Source organism: Arachis hypogaea, chromosome 17 (genome assembly GCF_003086295.3).
Source record: "Arachis hypogaea cultivar Tifrunner chromosome 17, arahy.Tifrunner.gnm2.J5K5, whole genome shotgun sequence".
Classification (NCBI taxonomy): Eukaryota; Viridiplantae; Streptophyta; class Magnoliopsida; order Fabales; family Fabaceae; genus Arachis; species Arachis hypogaea.
In genome coordinates, this window is record NC_092052.1 from 80,924,194 (window position 1) to 80,943,592 (window position 19,399).

The 19,399-nt window shown below is 37.4% G+C and overlaps 2 non-coding genes across 2 annotated transcripts; both read right to left on the bottom strand.

The window, feature by feature from the left end:
* Positions 1 to 1,470: 1,470 nt before the first annotated feature.
* On the bottom strand, positions 1,471 to 1,578 carry LOC112768292 (small nucleolar RNA R71). Its single transcript, XR_003185728.1, has one exon. It is a non-coding gene; the product is annotated as a small nucleolar RNA R71 (small nucleolar RNA).
* Positions 1,579 to 19,032: 17,454 nt separating this feature from the next.
* Positions 19,033 to 19,140, bottom strand: LOC112768521 (small nucleolar RNA R71). The gene has a single exon (XR_003185938.1). It is a non-coding gene; the product is annotated as a small nucleolar RNA R71 (small nucleolar RNA).
* Between the last annotated feature and the right edge of the window lie 259 nt (positions 19,141 to 19,399).

The window sequence follows — 19,399 nt, forward strand, 5'->3', positions numbered from 1 at the left end:
AATTCTTAGTTATTTTCGAAAATTTCAAAAAAAAAATATTTTTCAAAAATCTTTTTCTTATTTTTAATCAAATTTTCGAAAATAACATAAACAATTAATGTTTTGATTCAAAAATTTGAAGTTTGTTACTTGCTTGTTAAGAAAGATTCAAACTTTAAGTTCTAGAATCATATCTTATGATTTCTTATGAATCAAGTCATTAATTGAGATTTTAAAAATCAAATCTTTTTCAAAACTAATTCCAATCATATCTTTTCAAAAATATCTTCTTATCTTATCTTTTTCAAAAATATCTTTTCAAAATATCTTTTCTAACTTCCTAACTTCTTATCTTTTCAAAATTTGTTTCAACTAACTAACTAACTTTTTGTTTGTTTCTTAACTTTTTCAAAACCTCCTAACTAACTCTCTCTCTCTCTCACTTTCGAAAATATCTTCCTTCTTTTTCAAAAAAATATCTTTTCAAAATATCTTTTCTAACTTCCTAACTTCCTATCTTTTCAAAATTTGTTTCAACTAACTAACTATTTTTTTGTTTGTTTCTTAACTTTTTCAAAACCACCTAACTAACTCTCTCTCTCTCATTTTCAAAAATATCTCTCCCCTTTTTCAAGATTTCTTTTTAATTTATTAATTATTTCAATATAAAAAAAAAATTTCGAAAAAAAATACTAACAATTTTCAAAAAACAATTTTCAAAAATCACTAACTCTTTTTCAAAATAATTTTCGAAAATTATTCCTCCCCCATCTCATTCTATTTATTCATTCATGTCCTAACATCCCATCTCACATTCCAATCCTCACAGTTGTGTTTCTTCCTTTACATCACATCCTTTATCTCCCCCTCTTCTTCTACTTACAAAGGGATCCCTATACTGTGGTATAAAGGATCTCTATTATTATTATCATTTTTCTGGCCATTCTTCCTTGTCATATGAGCAGGAGCAAGGATAAGAACATTCTTGTGGAAGCAGATCCAGAACCTGAAAGGACTCTGAAGAGAAAATTAAGAGAAGCTAAAATACAACAATCCAGAGATAACCTTTCAGAAATTTTCGAACAGGCAGAGGAGATGGCAGCCGAAAATAATAATAATGAAAGGAGGATGCTTGGTGACTTTACTGCACCTAATTCCAATTTACATGGAAGAAGCATCTCCATTCCTGCCATTGGAGCAAACAACTTTGAGCTGAAACCTCAATTAGTTTCTCTGATGCAGCAGAACTGCAAGTTTCATGGACTTCCATCTGAAGATCCTTTTCAGTTCTTAACTGAATTCTTGCAGATATATGATACTGTTAAGACTAATGGAGTAGATCCTGAAGTCTACAAGCTCATGCTTTTCCCTTTTGCTGTAAGAGACAGAGCTAGATTATGGTTGGATTCTCAACCTAAAGACAGCCTGAACTCTTGGGATAAGCTGGTCACGGCTTTCTTAGCTAAGTACTTTCCTCCTCAAAAGCTGAGCAAGCTTAGAGCTGATGTTCAAACCTTCAGACAGAAAGAAGGTGAATCTCTCTATGAAGCTTGGGAAAGATACAAACAGTTGACCAAAAAGTGTCCTTCTGACATGCTTTCAGAATGGACCATCCTGGATATATTCTATGATGGTTTATCTGAGCTATCAAAGATGTCATTGGACACTTCTACAGGTGGATCCATTCACCTAAAGAAAACGCCTGCAGAAGCTCAAGAACTCATTGACATGGTTGCTAATAACCAGTTCATGTACACTTCTGAAAGGAATCCTGTGAGTAATGGGACGCCTATGAAGAAGGGAGTTCTTGAAGTTGATACTCTGAATGCCATATTGGCTCAGAACAAAATATTGACTCAGCAAGTCAATATGATTTCTCAGAGTCTGCATGGAATGCAAGCTGCATCCAACAGTACTCAAGAGGCATCTTCTGAAGAAGAAGCCTATGATCCTGAGAACCCTGCAATAGCAGAGGTAAATTACTTAGGTGAACCTTATGGAAACACCTATAACTCAACATGGAGAAATCATCCAAATTTCTCATGGAAGGATCAAAAGCCCCAACAAGGCCTTAATAATGGTGGAAGAAACAGGTTTAGCAATAGCAAGCCTTTTCCATCATCAACTCAGCAACAGACAGAGAACTCTGAGCAAAATGCTTCTAATTTAGCAAATCTAGTCTCTGATCTATCTAAGGCCACTGTAAGTTTCATGAATGAAACAAGATCTTCCATTAGAAATCTGGAAGCACAAGTGGGCCAGCTGAGTAAAAGGATCACTGAAATCCCTCCTAGTACTCTCCCAAGCAATACAGAAGAGAACCCAAAAGGAGAGTGCAACGCCATTGACATAAGCGCCATGGCCGAACTCGTAAGGGAAGGAGAGGACGTGAATCCCAAGGAGGAAGACCTCCTGGGACGTCCAGTGATCAATAAGGAGCTTCCCTCTGGGGAACTAAAGGACTCTGAGGCTCATATAGAGACCATAGAGATTCCATTGAACCTCCTTATACCCTTCATGAGCCCTGATGAGTATTCCTCTTCTGAAGAGAATGAGGATGTCACTGAAGAGCAAACTGCCAAGTTTCTTGGTGCAATCATGAAGCTGAATGCCAAATTATTTGGCATTGATGCTTGGGAAGTTGAACCTCCCTTGTTCATCAATGAACTAAGTGATCTGGATCAACTGACATTGCCTCAGAAGAGACAGGATCCTGGAAAGTTCATAATACCTTGTACCATAGGCACCATGATCTTTAAGGCTCTGTGTGACCTTGGTTCAGGTATAAACCTCATGCCCCTCTCTGTAATAGAGAAACTGGGAATCTATGAGGTGCAAGATGCTAAAATCTCACTAGAGATGGCAGACAGCTCAAGAAAACAGGCTTATGGACAAGTAGAAGATGTATTAGTAAAGGTTGAGGGCCTTTACATACCTACTGATTTCATAGTCTTGGATACTGGAAAGGAAGAGGATGAATCCATCATCCTAGGAAGACCTTTCTTGGCCACAGCAAGAGCTGTGATTGATGTTGACAGAGGTGAAATAGTCCTTCAATGGAATGAGAACTCCCTTGTGTTTAAAACTCAAGGATCTCCCTCTGCAACCATGGAGAGGAAGCAGGAAAAGCTTCTCTCCAAGCAGAGTCAACCAGAGCCCCCACAGTCAAACTCTAAGTTTGGTGTTGGGAGGCCACAACCAAACTCTAAGTTTGGTGTTGAACTCCCATATCCAAACTCTAAGTTTGGTGTTGGAGAGTCTCAACAAAGCTCTGCACATCTGTGAGGCTCCATGAGAGCCCTCTGTCAAGCTATTGACATTAAAGAAGCGCTTGTTGGGAGGCAACCCAATGTGTATCTAATTCTTATTTTTATTGTTTTTCATGTTTTCTTAGGTTCATGATCATGTGGAGTCACAAAATAAACAAAAAAATTAAAAACGGAATCAAAAACAGCAGAAGAAAAATCACACCCTGGAGGAGCATCTTTCTGGCGTTCAAACGCCAGAACAGAGCATAGTTCTGGCGCTGAACGCCCAGAATGGGAGCATCCTGGCACTGAACGCCCAGAACAAGCATGGTTCTGGCGTTCAACGCCAGAAATGGCAGCAAATGGGCGTTGAACGCCCAAAATAGGCACCAACCTGGCGCTGAACGCCCAGAGTTGTGTGCAAAGGCATTTTACATGCCTAATTTGGTGCAGGGATGTAAATGCCTTGACACCTCAGGATCTGTGGACCCCACAGGATCCCCACCTACCTCATCATCTCTCTTTCCATTCATGATCATCCCTTCTGTTATCCATTTACCACTCACATCCATACACCCACTACCTTCAAAATTCAACATCTCTCTCCCACCCAATCCCACCCATATGGCCGAATACACACTCCCATCCATCTCCTCCATATCTTCTTATTCTTCTATTCTTTCTTCTTTTGCTCGAGGGCGAGCAACATTTTAAGTTTGGTGTGGTGAAAAGCATAGCTTTTTTGTTTTTCTCCATAACCATTGATGGCACCTAAGGCCAGAGAGGCCTCTAGAAAGAGGAAAGGGAAGACAAAAGCTTCCATCAAGGGTCTATAGCTCAGTGGTAGAACATTTGACTGCAAATCAAGAGATCCCTGAGATACCTCAGGGGATACATTTTCTTCCACACAATTATTGGAAGCAACTAAGGGTGGAACATCAAGAGCACTCCATCATCCTTCATGAAATCAGAGAAGATCTAAAAGCAATGAAGGAGGAGCAGTAAAGACAAGGAAGAGACATAGAAGAGCTCAAGGACATCACCAAGGTGGACTCATTCCTTGTTCTTACTTTCTCTGTTTTTTCATTTTCTATGTGCTTATCTGTGTTTGTGTCTTCATTACATGATCATTAGTAGTTAGTAACTCTGTCTTAAAGATATGAATGTCCTATGAATCCATCACCCCTCTTAAAAGAAAAATGTTTTAATTCAAAAGAACAAGAAGTACATGAGTTTCGAATTTATCCTTGAACTTAGTTTAATTATATTGATGTGGTGACAATGCTTCTTGTTTTCTGAATGTATGCTTGAACAGTGCATATGTCTTTTGAAGTTGTTGTTTAAGAATGTTAAATATGTTGGCTCTTGAAAGAATGATGACTAGGAGACATGTTATTTGATAATCTGAAAAATCATAAAAATGATTCTTGAAGCAAGAAAAAGCAGCAAAGAACAAAGCTTGCAGAAAAAAAAAAAGAAAAAAAAAATAGGCGAAAAAAAAATAGAAAGAAAAAGAAAAAGCAAGCAGAAAAAGCCAATAACCCTTAAAACCAAAAGGCAAGGGCAACTAAAAAGGATCCCAAGGCTTTGAGCATCAGTGGATAGGAGGGCCTAAAGGAATAAAATCCTGGTCTAAGCGGCTAAACCAAGCTGTCCCTAACCATGTGTTTGTGGCGTGTAGGTGTCAAGTGAAAACTTGAGACTGAGCGGTTAAAGTCAAGGTCCAAAGCAAAAACAAAGAGTGTGCTTAAGAACCCTGGACACCTCTAATTGGGGACTCTAAGCAAAGCTGAGTCACAATCTGAAAAGGTTCACCCAATTATGTGTCTGTGGCATTTATGTATCCGGTGGTAATACTGGAAAACAAAGTGCTTAGGGCCACGGCCAAGACTCATAAGGAAGCTGTGTTCAAGAATCATCATACTGAACTAGGAGAGTCAATAACACTATCTGAAATCTGAGTTCCTATAGATGCCAATCATTCTGAACCTCAATGGATAAAGTGAGATGCCAAAACTATTCAAGAGGCAAAAAGCTATAAGTCCCGCTCATATGATTGAAGCTCTGTTTCATTGATAGTTTGGAATTTATAGTATATTCTATTCTTTTTATCCTATTTTGATTTTTAGTTGCTTGAGGATAAGAAACAATTTAAGTTTGGTGTTGTGATGAGCGGATAATTTATACGCTTTTTGACATTGTTTTTAGTATGTTTTTAGTAGGATCTAGTTACTTTTAGGGATGTTTTTAATAGATTTTGTGTTAAATTCACATTTCTGGACTTTACTATGAGTTTGTGTGTTTTTCTGTGATTTCAGGTATTTTCTGGCTGAAATTGAGGGACTTGAGCAGAAATCAGATTCAGAGGTTGAAAAAGGACTGCTGATGCTGTTGGATTCTGACCTCCCTGCACTCAAAGTGGATTTTCTGGAGCTACATAACTCGAAATGGCTCGCTTCCAATTGCGTTGGAAAGTAGACATCCAGGGCTTTCCAGCAATATATAATAGTCCATACTTTAGCCAAGCATTGACGACGTAAACTGGCGTTCAACGCCAGCCTTCTGCCCAAATCTGGCGTCCAGCGCCAGAAAAGGATCCAAAACCAGAGTTGAACGCCCAAACTGGCACAGAAACTGGCGTTCAACTCCACAAATGGCCTCTGCACGTGTAACACTCAAGCCCAAGCCCAAGCACACACCAAGTGGGCCCCGGAAGTGGATTTATGCATCAATTACTACTCATGTAAACCCTAGTAGCTAGTTTATTATAAATAGGACCTCTTACTATTGTATTAGGCATCTTTTGATCACCTTATGATCCTTTGATCACGTTTTAGGGGGCTGGCCATCTCGGCCATGCCTGGACCTTTCACTTATGTATTTTCAACGGTAGAGTTTCTACACTCCATAGATTAAGGTGTGGAGCTCTGCTGTTCCTCAAAGATTAATGCAAAGTACTACTGTTTTCTATTCAATTCATCTTATTTCGCTTCTAAGATATCCATTCACACCCAAGAACGTGATGAAGGTGATGATTATGTGTGACGCTCATCATCCTTCTCCCTTATGAATGCGTGCCTGACAAACACTTCTATTCTACATGAATTAAGCTAGAATGAGTATCTCTTAGATCTCCTAACCAGAATCTTCGTGGCGTAAGCTAGAATGATGGCGGCATTCAAGAGAATTCGGAAGGTCTAAACCTTGTCTGTGGTATTCTGAGTAGGATTCAATGATTGAATGACTGTGACGAGCTTCAAACTCGCGATTGTTGGGCGTTAGTGACAGACGCAAAAGGAGGGTGAATCCTATTCCAGCATGATCGAGAACCGACAGATGAATAGCCGTGCCGTGACAGGGTGTGTGAGCATATTATTCACTGAGAGGAGGGGATGTAGCCACTGACAACGGTGATGCCCTTGCATACAGCCAGCCATGGAAAGGAGTAAGACCGATTGGATGAAGATAGCAGGAAAGCAGAGGTTCAGAGGAACGAAAAGCATCTCCATTCGCTTATCTGAAATTCCTACCAATGAATTACATAAGTATCTCTATCCCTATTTTATTTTATAATATTCGAAAACTCCATTATCACTTTATATCTGCCTGACTGAGATTTACAAGGTGACCATAGCTTGCTTCATACCAACAATCTCCGTGGGATTCGACCCTTACTCACGTAAGGTATTACTTGGACGACCCAGTGCACTTGCTGGTTAGTTGTATCGAAGTTGTGACAATTATGAATTAAGATCAAAGCACCAAGCTTTGGAGCCATTACCAGGGATTGTTCGAGCCTGGAGATCACAATTTCGTGCACCAATGGTCTATAGGCACGGGGTGGGGCTTGTTGGTAGTTACAAGGTTGTCCACCATATCTATCGGCTGGGTTTGTAGTGTAGAATGGTCGTTGTCCATGATATCTTGGAGGGTGTTGTTGCCTGAAGGGTTGATTAGATCCTCCTGGCTCCATCCATTCTTGATTGGTCTGACTTTGATGCATATTCGTGCTGTAACTTTCATTCCTTTCAACAACATTAGAACCAAACTCAAAGCGAAAGGGGTGAGAATTCATAGTAGCTAAAAGAAATAAAGAGGGGAAAAAGAAAGACAACTAAACAAGTAAAAAGAAAAATATTTACAATAACCAATAATAAGGCACACGATTGCAGTTCCCCGGCAACGGCGCCATTTTGACGAACGTGATTTTTGCTAGTAAAGAATTTGTAAAAAATAGTCGCGTTGTAGATATAGTTTCTAGGCCAACAGAAATCCCTTCGTACAAATGTTTTGGGTGTCACAAGTAACAAACCCCTTTTTAAATTGTTAACCGAAGTATTCAAACCTCGGGTCGTCTTCCCAAGAAACTGCAGGGAAGTATGTTCTTATTATTGGCTATAAAGATTGTAAATCGGGGTTTAGAGGATGAGAAGCAAGTGATTTAAATGACAAATAAAGTAAATGAAGAACAAGTAATTTAAATAGCAAGTAAATAAATAAATGACTATAAATAAGCTTTTGGCAAGGTATGATAAATTAAAGGTCCTATCCTAGCTATCCTTATCAAAGATGATGATAACTGAATCTTAATTCCGCTTTGTTAACCTTTACTAAAGTAAAGGAAGGTCAAGGGATTAATTAATTGATTTTCGAATCCTATTTATTTCCTAAGAAAAGATTGGGATTATTGAAGCTCAAATTAACAAAGATAACAATTGACAAGCATGTTGGAGTTTGATAAATCTATCGAAATAAAAATGCCTTCATATTAGGAATGACAGTAACATAAATAAAAGAAAGCGATATTAAACTGAAATACCTCAAATAACATAAATTCAAAATAGTAATCTGTAACATGGGAGTATTCATAAATTCAATTATAAAAGTAAACAATTAACTAAAGCAATGAATAAAAGTAAAAGGGAAGCTTAAAGTAAAGGAATATTAAAACCTGGGATCGAAAGTTACTCCTAAAGTGAGAAGTCCTAAATCCTAATCCTAAATAGAAAGAGAATCTCTCTCTAAACTAAATCTAAATTATGGAAAGTAAAATTTAGCGAGCTCTCTCTGAATGGAGGCATTCCCTCACTTCATAACCTCTGGTCTATGCCTTCTGGACTTGGATTTGGGCCAAAAAGGGCTTCAAAAATCGCTGGGAGCGTTTTCTACAATTTCTGGTGCGTGGCCTCTATCACGCGTCTGCGTGTGTCACGCGGTCGCGTCATTCGGAGCTTTTCTTGCCATGCGGTCACGACAGTCATGCGACCGCGTCATGTGCGTTCTGCTTAAGGCGCGCGGTCACGTCAGTCATGCGGCCGCATCGCTGTTGATTCGCGCTTGGCACGCGTCCGCGTCGCCCATGCGATCGCGTGGATGCCAATTTCTTCAGAAACTCCGTTTTGTGCTTTCCTTCCATTTTTGTATCTTTTCTTTCCATCCTTTAAGTTATTCCTGCCTTAGAAGATCTGAAACTACTCAACACACTAATCACGACATCGAATGGAATTAAAGGTGATTAAAATAATTAATTAAAAAGCATAGGAAACATGTTTTTCACATACATCACATAATAAGGAAGGGAAAGTAAAACCATGCAATTAACATGAATAAGTGGGTGAAGGATTGAATAAATCACTCAAACTAAGCACAAAATATGTCATAAAATATGGGTTTATCACTCGGTCCGAGTTATTTTTAGTAATCCCTTTTTATGGGTTACTTTTTATAACTTTTGGCATTAAGCTATTTTTTATCGCATTTTCATCTTGTCGATTTTGTAGAAATCGTGCGGTGTGTTTGCCTTGCTGACCTTTGTCGAAATCGGACGATGAATTCGTTCTTCATCATGATCGGGCAGTGAATTTGGGTTTTACCTTGCCGACCTGTAGCTGGGCGATGTCCTTTTTTTTTTTGCATTCAGATTAATGTGTTTTTGATAGCGAGATTTTGTAGAGAATCTGAAAAGCTTTATTCAAGTAGAAAAATAGACATGTAGACAAAAAATATATATACATGTGGGTGCTTACCCTTCTAAGTCAGGTAAGTTTGCAGATCTAGTCTTGGCACCTCGTTAAAAAACCTTTTCAGGTAAAGAGTGCGCCTTGTCCTAAGATCTTTTATAATTTCCTAACTGTAACACCTTCTTAGGTTGCAGGCGTGCCATGACCTTGGTAGTTCTCGCCCTTCGAGTTTGGACATTTTGTAGTAGCCTTTTCCCAGTACCTCTGTGACTCGGTAGGATCCTTTCCAGTTAGCTACTAGCTTCCCCTCTCCTGGTCGACTTGTTCCGATATCATTTCGGATTAGGATGAGGTCGTTGTTGTCAAAGCTTTACTGTACTACCTTCCGATTGTATCTTGAGGCCATTCGACATTTTAATGCCTCCTCCCTGATCCGAGTTCTTTCTCAGATTTCTGGAAATAGGTCGAGCTTTTCCCTCTGGAGTTGGGAGTTGGCCTCTTTATTGTAGTAGATCATTCTGGGGGATCCTTCTTCGATTTCTACTGGGATCATTGCCTCTACTCCATAAGCCAATCAAAAAGGTGATTCCTTTATGGTGGAATGTGGAGTTGTCCGATATGCCCATAGGACTTGTGGGAGCTCTTCAGCCCAGGCTCCCTTTGCATCCTGTAATCTCTGTTTTAACCCAGCCAATATGACTTTGTTAGCTGCTTCTGCTTGTCCATTAGCTCGTGGGTGTTCTACGGATGTGAATTGGTGCTTTATTTTTAAGTCAGCTACCAACATTCTAAAGCATGTGTCTGTAAATTGAGTGCCATTGTCCGTGGTAATGGGGAAGGAACCCCAAACCTTGTGACAATGTTTCTATATAAAAATTTCCGACTTCTTTGTGCAGTGGCATTGGCTAGGGGCTCTGCTTCAATCCATTTTGTAAAATAATCTACCCCTACGATGAGGAACTTGACCTGTCCCCATCCTTGAGGGAAGGGCCCGAGGAGGTCGAGTCCCCACTTTGCAAATGGCCAAGGTGAGGTTATGCTAATGAGCTCCTCTGGTGGGGCGATGTGGAAGTTAGCATGTTTTTGCAAAGTTGGCCAAAAGAATCCAGCTCGGAGTACTTTCTTGGCAAGAGCTCGAGCTCCGAGATGATTGCCACATGTGCCACTGTGTATCTCTTCCAAGACCTCTTCTGTGTTAGTGGTTGGTACACATTTTAGTAGGGACGTCGAAATCCTCTCTTATATAGGATGTTGTTTATGATGGTGTAATACTGTGCCTCCCGCTTTAAGCTCTTAACCTCTTTTTTTTCTGTAGGGAGTATCTCTGATTTGAGGTAGCTGGTTTTGGGAGTCATCCATCCTTGATCCTGACCTGATATGGCTAGGACTTTTTCTTCTTCTAAGATTGACGGGTTTTGCAGTTTTTTCTGGATGAGGCTTCTATTATTGGCCCCTGGTTTGCTGCTGGCTAATTTTGAGACTGCGTCTGATGAGTGGATAATTTATACCCTTTTTGGCATTGTTTTTACATAGTTTTTAGTATGATTTAGTTACTTTTTATTATATTTTTATTAGTTTTTATTCAAAAATCACATTTCTGGACTTTACTATGAGTTTATGTGTTTTTCTATAATTTCAGGTATTTTCTGGCTGAAATTGAGGGACCTGAGCAAAAATCTGATTCAGATGCTGAAAAAGGACTGCAGATGCTATTGGATTCTGACACTCCTGCACTCGAAGTAGATTTTCTAGAGCTACAGAAGCCCAATTGGTGCGCTCTCAGTTGCGTTGGAAATTAGCCATCTTGGGCTTTCCAGTAATATTTAATAGTCTATGCTTTGCCCGAGATTTGATGGCTCAAATTGGCGCTAAAAGCCAGTCAAAAATTTCTGGCGTAAAACGCCAGAACTGGCACCAAAACTGGATTTAAACGCCCAAACTGGCACCCAAGCTGGCGTTTTGCTCCAAGAGCAGCCTATGCACATGAAAGCTTCAATTCTCAGTCCAAGCACACACCAAGTGGGCCCCGAAAGTAGATTTCTACACTATATGTACTTAGTTACTTACTTTCTGTATACCCTAGTAACTACTTTAATATAAATAGCACTTTTTACTATTGTATTTGGGAGGCGATCATAGACTATCATACTTTGAACCTCTTTGGAAAGGCTAGCCATTTGGCCATGCCTAGACCTCTTTTCACTTATGTATTTTCTACGGTGAAGTTTCTACATCCCATAGATTAAGGTGTGGAGCTCTGCTGTTCTTCATGAATTAATGCATGTACTATTATTTTCCTTTCAGGTCACGCTTACTTCTTCTCCAAGATATACTCTTGTACTTAATTTAGTTAAGTCAGAATGAAGGGGTGACCCATGACAATCACCCACTATCTTCATTACTTGCTTAGCCAAGATCCGCGTGCCTGACAACTACAAGCGGTCTACATGATGTTCAATGTAGTCATTGGACGACAGCCGGGGTATATTCTCTTGGGTGTCTAATCCATGAACCGAGTCTGGCGGTTAGATCCTTCATGGTATAGGCTAGAACCAGTGGCAGCATTCCTAAGATCTGGAAAGTCTAAACCTTGTCTGTGGTATTCCGAGTGGGATCTGGGAAGGGATGACTGTGAAGAGCTTCAAACTTGTGAATGTTGGGCGCAGTGACAGTGTGCAAAGGGATAGAGAGATCCTATTCCGATGCTAGTGAGAACCGACAGATGATTAGCCGTGCGATACCTGTACCTGGTATTTTTCATTCGAGACGATAAATTCGACAATTGATTAGCCGTGCAGATATCGTACCTATTATTTTTCATCCTAGAGGATCATACAGCTTGCCATGGAAGGGAGCACGCATGATTGGAAGAAGGCAATAGGAAAGCAGAAGTTTAGAAGTAACAAAGCATCTCCAAACGCTTATCTGAAATTCCCACCAATGAATTACATAAGTACCTTTATTTTATTTTATGTTTTATTTATCTTTTAATTATCAAAACCTTATAACCATTTGAATCCGCCTGACTGAGATTTACAAGATGACCATAGCCTGCTTCAAGCCGACAGTCTCCGTGGGATCGACCCTTACTCACGTAAGGTATTACTTCAACGACCCAGTGCACTTGCTGGTTAGTTGTGCGGAGTAGTGAAAAGTGTGAATCACAATTTCCCACACCAAGTTTTTGGCACCGTTGCCGGGGATTGTACATGTTTGGACTGAAGCTTTAGACTAACATTGCATGAATCCTGGAATTCTTATTAAAAATTTTGAATTTCTTTATTTTCTTTTCCCAAAATAATTTCGAAAAAAATACCAAAAAATTAATAAAACCTTAAAAACCAAAAAATTTGTGCTTCTTGTTTGAGTCTTATGTCAAATTTTAAGTTTGGTGTCAATTGCATCTTTTTAAATTTTCTTAAAGTTTTCGAAAATTCATCATATGTTTTTCATGATCTTCAAGTTGTTCGTTCTTGATGATTTTCCTTGTTTGATCTTTAAATTTTCTTGTTTTGTGTCTTTTCTTGTTTTTCTTGTATATTTTCGAATTCATAGTGTCTAAACATTAAAAATTTCTAAGTTTGGTGTCTTGCATGTCTTTCTTTTCTAAAAAAATTTTCAAAAATATGTTCTTGATGTTCATCATGATCTTCAAAGTGTTCTTGTTGTTCATCCTGACATTCAAAGTGTTCTTGCATGCATTATTTGTTTTGATCTTAAATTTTCATGTTTTGTGTCATTCTATAGTTTTTCTCTTCCTTCATTAAATCAAAAAAATCAAAAATAATATCTTTCCCTTATTTTACTAATAAATTTCGAAAATTTGGTTTGATTTGGTCAAAAATTTTTAAAATTTAGTTGTTTCTTGTTAATCAAGCCAAAATTTCAATTTAAAAATTCCATCTTTTGAAATCTTTCTTTTTTTATTTTTCTTTCATATTTTTGAATAGCTTAAAATTTTCAAAATCTTTTTCATTTTTCCTTTAATGTTTTCAAAAATCTTTAAACAAAATTTCAAAATCTTTTTCTCAATTTTATTTCATAATTTTCGAAATCTTTGCTAGCATTTATTATTTTTATTCAAAAAAATTTCAAGTTGTTACTTGCCTATTAAGAAAGGTTCAATCTTTAATTTTTAGAATCATATCTTTTAGTTTCTTGTTAGTCAAGTCATCAATTTTAATTTTAAAAATTAAATCTTTTTAATTTCCTTTTCAAATCTTTTTCAATATAAATTTCAATCATATCTTTTTCAAAATTTAATTTCAAAAATCTTTTTCTAACTTCTTATCCTTTCAAAATTGATTTTCAAATCTTTTTCAATTAACCACATGACTTGTTTGTTTTAATTTTAAATAGTTTACTATTTCTTATCTTTTTCAAAACTACCTAACTACTTCTCTCTCTCATTAATTTCGAAAATCACTAACCACTTTTTCAAAATTATTTTTAATTAACTAATTGTTTTAAATTCTAATTTTAGTTTATTTTTTTTAATTTCGAATTCTATCTTAATTAATTAAATAAAAAAAAATTTCCTTTTCCCTCTTTTTAATATTCGAATACTCTCTCTCCCTCATCTCTTTCTATTTATTTTATTTATTTACTAACACTTCTCTTCTACTCATAATTCGAATCTCTGTGTTCGAATTCTTCTTATTCTCTTTCTACCTCATTCTTCTATTTCTTCTACTTACATAAAGAAATCTCTATACTGTGACATAGAGGATTCCTCTTCTTTTCTGTTCTCTTCCTTTTTCATATGAGCAGGAACAAGGATAAAGACAATCTTGTTGAAGCTGATCCTGAACCTGAAAGGACTCTGAAGAGGAAGCTAAGAGAAGCTAAATCACAACACTCTATAGAGGACCTTACAAAAATTTTCGAAAAAGAAGAGGACATGGCCGAACCTAATAACAATGGTGGAGATGCAATGAAAAGCTTCTCTCAATACAAAGTCAAACAGAGCCCCCACACTTAACTTCTAAGTTTGGTGTTGGGAGGCCACCATTAAGCTTTGAGTCTCTGTGAAGCTCTCTAAAGGTTCACTGTCAAGCTATTAACATTAAAGAAGTGCTTATTGGGAGGCAACCCAAAGTTATTTAATTATATTTATTTGTTTTCCATTGTTATTTTATGTTTTTTTTAGGTTGATGATCATATTAAGTAATAAAAACAACTGCAGAATTAAAGCAGAATCAAAAACAGCATTAAAAATAGTGCACCCTGGAGGACAGGCTTACTGGCGTTTAAACACCAGTAAGGATAGTAGAATGGGTGTTTCACGCCCAATCTGGCAGCATTCTGGGTGTTAAACGCCAAAATTGACAGCCAGACTGGCGTTTAACACCAGAAAAGGGTGTCTGGCATCTAGCTGGTGTTAAACGCCAGAATTGGCAGACAGACTACGTTTAACGCCAGAAAAGGGTGTCTGATGGGCGTTAAATGCCAGAAAGGGGCATCAGCCTGGCGTTTAATGCCAGAAAAGGTAGCAGAGTTGGTGTTAAACACCATAAATGGCACACATAGGGCGTTTAAACGCCAAAAAGGTGCAGAGAGTAGAATTCCTTGACACCTCAGGATCTGTGGACCCCACAGGATCCCACCTATCCTAACTCACTCTCTCACCTCTTCACACCTCTCCATAATACTCTTCCCCAAATACCCTAGACCAATCACATCAACACCTCTTCACACATCATGCACACTCCTATCCCCTTGGCAGAATTGATGAGCGGATAATTTATATGCTTTTTGGCATTGTTTTTAGTATATTTTTAGTAGGATCTAGTTACTTTTAGGGATGTTTTCATTAGTTTTTATGTTAAATTCACATTTCTGGACTTTACTATGAGTTTGTGTGTTTTTCTGTGATTTCAGGTATTTTCTGGCTGAAATTGAGGGACTTGAGCAAAAATCAGATTCAGAGGTTGAAGAAGGACTGCTGATGCTGTTGGATTCTGACCTCCCTGCACTCAAAGTGGATTTTCTGGAGCTACAGAACTTGAAATGGCGCGCTTCTAATTGCGTTGGAAAGTAGACATCCAGGGCTTTCCAGCAATATATAATAGTCCATACTTTGGTCAAGAATAGACGACGCAAATTGGCATTCAACACCAGCTCTCTGCCCAATTCTGGCGTCCAGCGCCAGAAAAGGATCCAAAACCAGAGTTGAACGCCCAAACTAGCAGAAAAACTGGCGTTCAACTCCAAGAAAGACCTCTACACGTGCAGCACTCAAGCTCAGCCCAAGCACACACCAAGTGAGCCCCGGAAGTGGATTTATGCATCAATTACTTATTTCTGTAAACCCTAGTGACTAGTTTATTATAAATAGGACCTTTTACTATTGTATTTGATCATCTTTGGATTATCTTTTGATCCTTTGATCATCTTTGGACGCCTGGTTCTTAGATCAGAGGGGCTGGCCATTCGTCCATGCCTGGACCTTTCACTTATGTATTTTTAACGGTAGAGTTTCTACACTCCATAGATTAAGGTGTGGAGCTCTGCTGTTCCTCAAAGATCAATGCAAAGTACTACTGTTTTCTATTCAATTCATCTTATTTCGCTTCTAAGATATTCATTCGCACTTCAACCTGAATGTGATGAACGTGACAATCATCATCATTCCCTATGATCGTGTGCCTGACAACTACTTCCGTTCTACCTTCGATTGAATGAGTATCTCTTAGATCTCTTAATCGGAATCTTCGTGGTGTAAGCTAGAATGATGGCGGCATTCAAGAGAATCCGGAAGGTCTAAACCTTGTCTGTGGTATTTCGAGTAGGATTCAATGATTGAATGACTGTGACGAGCTTCAAACTCGCGATTGCTGGGCGTAGTGACAGACGCAAAAGGATAGTAAATCCTATTCCAGCATGATCGAGAACCGACAGATGAATAGTCGTGCCGTGACAGGGTGCGTTGACCATTTTCACTGAGAGGATAAGATGAAACCATTGACAAGGGTGATGCCTCCAGACGATTAGCCGTGCCGTGACAGGGCATTTGGATCATTTTCCCGAGAGAAGACCGAAAGTAGCCATTGACAATGGTGATGTATCACATAAAGCCAGCCATGGAAAGGAGTAAGACTGATTGGATGAAGATAGCAGGAAAGCAGAGGTTCAGAGGAACGAAAGCATCTCTATTTGCTTATCTGAAATTCTCACCAATGATTTACATAAGTATTTCTATCCTTATTTTATTAATTATTTTCGAAAACACCATTACTATTTTATATCCGCCTGACTGAGATTTGCTAGGTGACCATAGCTTGCTTCATACCAACAATCTCCGTGGGATTCGACCCTTACTCACGTAAGGTATTACTTGGATGACCCAGTGCACTTGCTGGTTAGTTGTGCGAAGTTGTGAACCAGGGTATTGGCATCATGTTTTTGGCGCCATTACCAGGGAAAGAAAGAGCGATGAATTTTTACATAATCAAAGTGTAATCACAATTTCTGCGCACCAAGTTTTTGGCGCCGTTGCCGGGGATTGTTCGAGTTTGGACAACTGACGGTTCATCTTGTTGCTCAGATCAGGTAATTTTCTTTTCCTTTTATTTTCAAAATTTTTTTCAAAAATCTTTCAAAATTTTCTCCTTTGTTTTCGAAAAAAAAAAATTTTTTAAAAATGTTTTCAAAAATATAATTTTTCTTCAGAATTTTTAAGAATGAATTCTAGTGTTTCATGAAGCATGGCTGGCTGTAAAGCCATGTCTAATACGACTGTAGGGCATGTTAGACGTGTCATCTCTGAGTTACATACTAAAGCTTGGCTGGCTATTAAGCCATGCCTGACCCTTTGATTGGAGCTTTAGAGCATAAGATTCCTGGAATTGATATTAAAAATTTTGAATCCTTATTTTTCTCTTTTCTAAATAATTTTCAAAAAATATAAAATAAAAATCCAAAAAAATTAGAAAATCATAAAAAATCAAAAATATTTTTTGTGTTTCTTGTTTAAGTCATGTGTCATGTTATAAGTTTGGTGTCAATTGCATGTGCATCTTGCATTTTTCGAAAAAAATCATGCATTCATAGTGTTCTTCATGATCTTCAAGTTGTTCTTGGTAAGTCTTCTTGTTTGATCTTTGAATTTGCATGTTTTGTGTCTTTTCTTGTTTTTCATATGCATTCTTGAATTCTTAGTGTCTAAGAATTAAAGAATTCTAAGTTTGGTGTCTTGCATGTTTTCTTTGCATTAAAAATTTTTCAAAAATGTGTTCTTGATGTTCATCATGATCTTCATAGTGTTCTTGGTGTTCATCTCGACATTCATAGCATTCTTGCATGCATTCATTGTTTTGATCTAAAAATTTCATGCATTGCATCATTTTTCTTGTTTTTCTCTTGCATCATAAAAATTCAAAAATAAAAAAAAATATCTTTCCCTTTTTCTCTCATCAAATTCGAAAATTTGAGTTGACTTTTTCAAAAATTTTTAAAATCAAGTTGTTTCTTATGAGTAACATCAAATTTTCAATTTGAAAATCTTATCTTTTTTAAAATCTTTTTCAGAAAAATCAAATCTTTTTCAAATTTCTTAGTTATTTTCGAAAATTCCAAAAATATTTTTCAAAAATCTTTTTTTATTTTATCTCATAATTTTCGAAAATAACAATAACAATTAATGTTTTGATTCAAAAATTTCAAGTTTGTTACTTGCTTGTTAAGAAAGATTTAAACTTTGAGTTTTAGAATCATATTTTGTGATTCCTTGTGAATCAAGTCATTAATTGTGATTTTAAAAATCAAATCTTTTTCAAAACTAATTTCAATCATATGTTTTCAAAAATATCTTCTTATCTTACCTTTTTCAAAAATTTGATTTTCAAAATATCTTTTCTAACTTCCTATCTTCTTATCTTTTCAAAATTTGTTTCAACTAACTAACTAACTTTTTGTTTGTTTCTTATCTTTTTCAAAACTACCTAACTAACTCTCTCTCTCTCTAATTTTCGAAAATATCTTCCCCCTTTTTCAAAAATTTCTTTTTAATTAACTAATTATTTTAACTTTTGATTTTAAAATTTTCGAAAAAATTACTAACATTTTTCAAAAACTATTTTCGAAAATCACTAACTCTTTTTCAAAAATTATTTTTGAAAATTCCCCTTCTCTCTCATCTCCCTCTATTTATTTATTCATCTACTAACACTTCATCTCACCCAAATTCGAACCCCCTCTTCCATCTGTGTTTGAATTTCTTCTTCCTCTTTTCTTCTAACTCACACTGGGACCTCTATACTGTGGTAAAAAGGACCCCTATTATTATTATTTTTCTGTTCTCTCTTTTTCATATGAGCAGGAGCAAGGACAAGAATATTCTTGTTGAAGCAGATCCAGAACCTGAAAGGACTTTGAAGAGAAAACTAAGAGAAGCTAAAATACAACAATCCAGAGATAATCTTTCAGAAATTTTCGAACAGGAAGAGGAGATGGCAGCCGAAAATAATAATAATGCAAGGAGGATGCTTGGTGAATTTACTGCACCAAATTCCAATTTACATGGAAGAAGCATCTCCATTCCTGCCATTGGAGCAAACAACTTTGAGCTGAAACCTCAATTAGTTTCTCTGATGCAGCAGAACTGCAAGTTTTATGGACTTCCATCTGAAGATCCTTTTCAGTTCTTAACTGAATTCTTGCAGATATGTGATACTATTAAGATTAATGGAGTAGATCCTGAAGTCTACAGGCTCATGCTTTTCCCTTTTGCTGTAAGAGACAGAGCTAGAGTATGGTTGGACTCTCAACCTAAGGATAGCCTGAACTCTTGGGATAAGCTGGTCAAGGCTTTCCTAGCCAAGTTCTTTCCTCCTCAAAAGCTGAGCAAGCTTAGAGTGGATGTTCAAACCTTCAGACAGAAAGAAGGTGAATCCCTCTTTGAAGCTTGGGAGAGATACAAAGGACTGACCAAAAAGTGTCCTTCTAACATGCTTTCAGAATGGACCATCTTGGATATATTCTATGATGGTCTGTCTGAGTTATCAAAGATGTCATTGGATACTTCTGCAGTTGGATCCATTCACCTAAAGAAAACGCCTGCTGAAGCTCAAGAACTCATTGACATGGTTGCTAATAACCAGTTTATGTACACTTCTTAGAGGAATCCTGTGAATAATGGGACGCCTATAAAGAAAGGAGTTCTTGAAGTTGATACTCTGAATGCCATATTGGCTCAGAACAAAATATTGACTC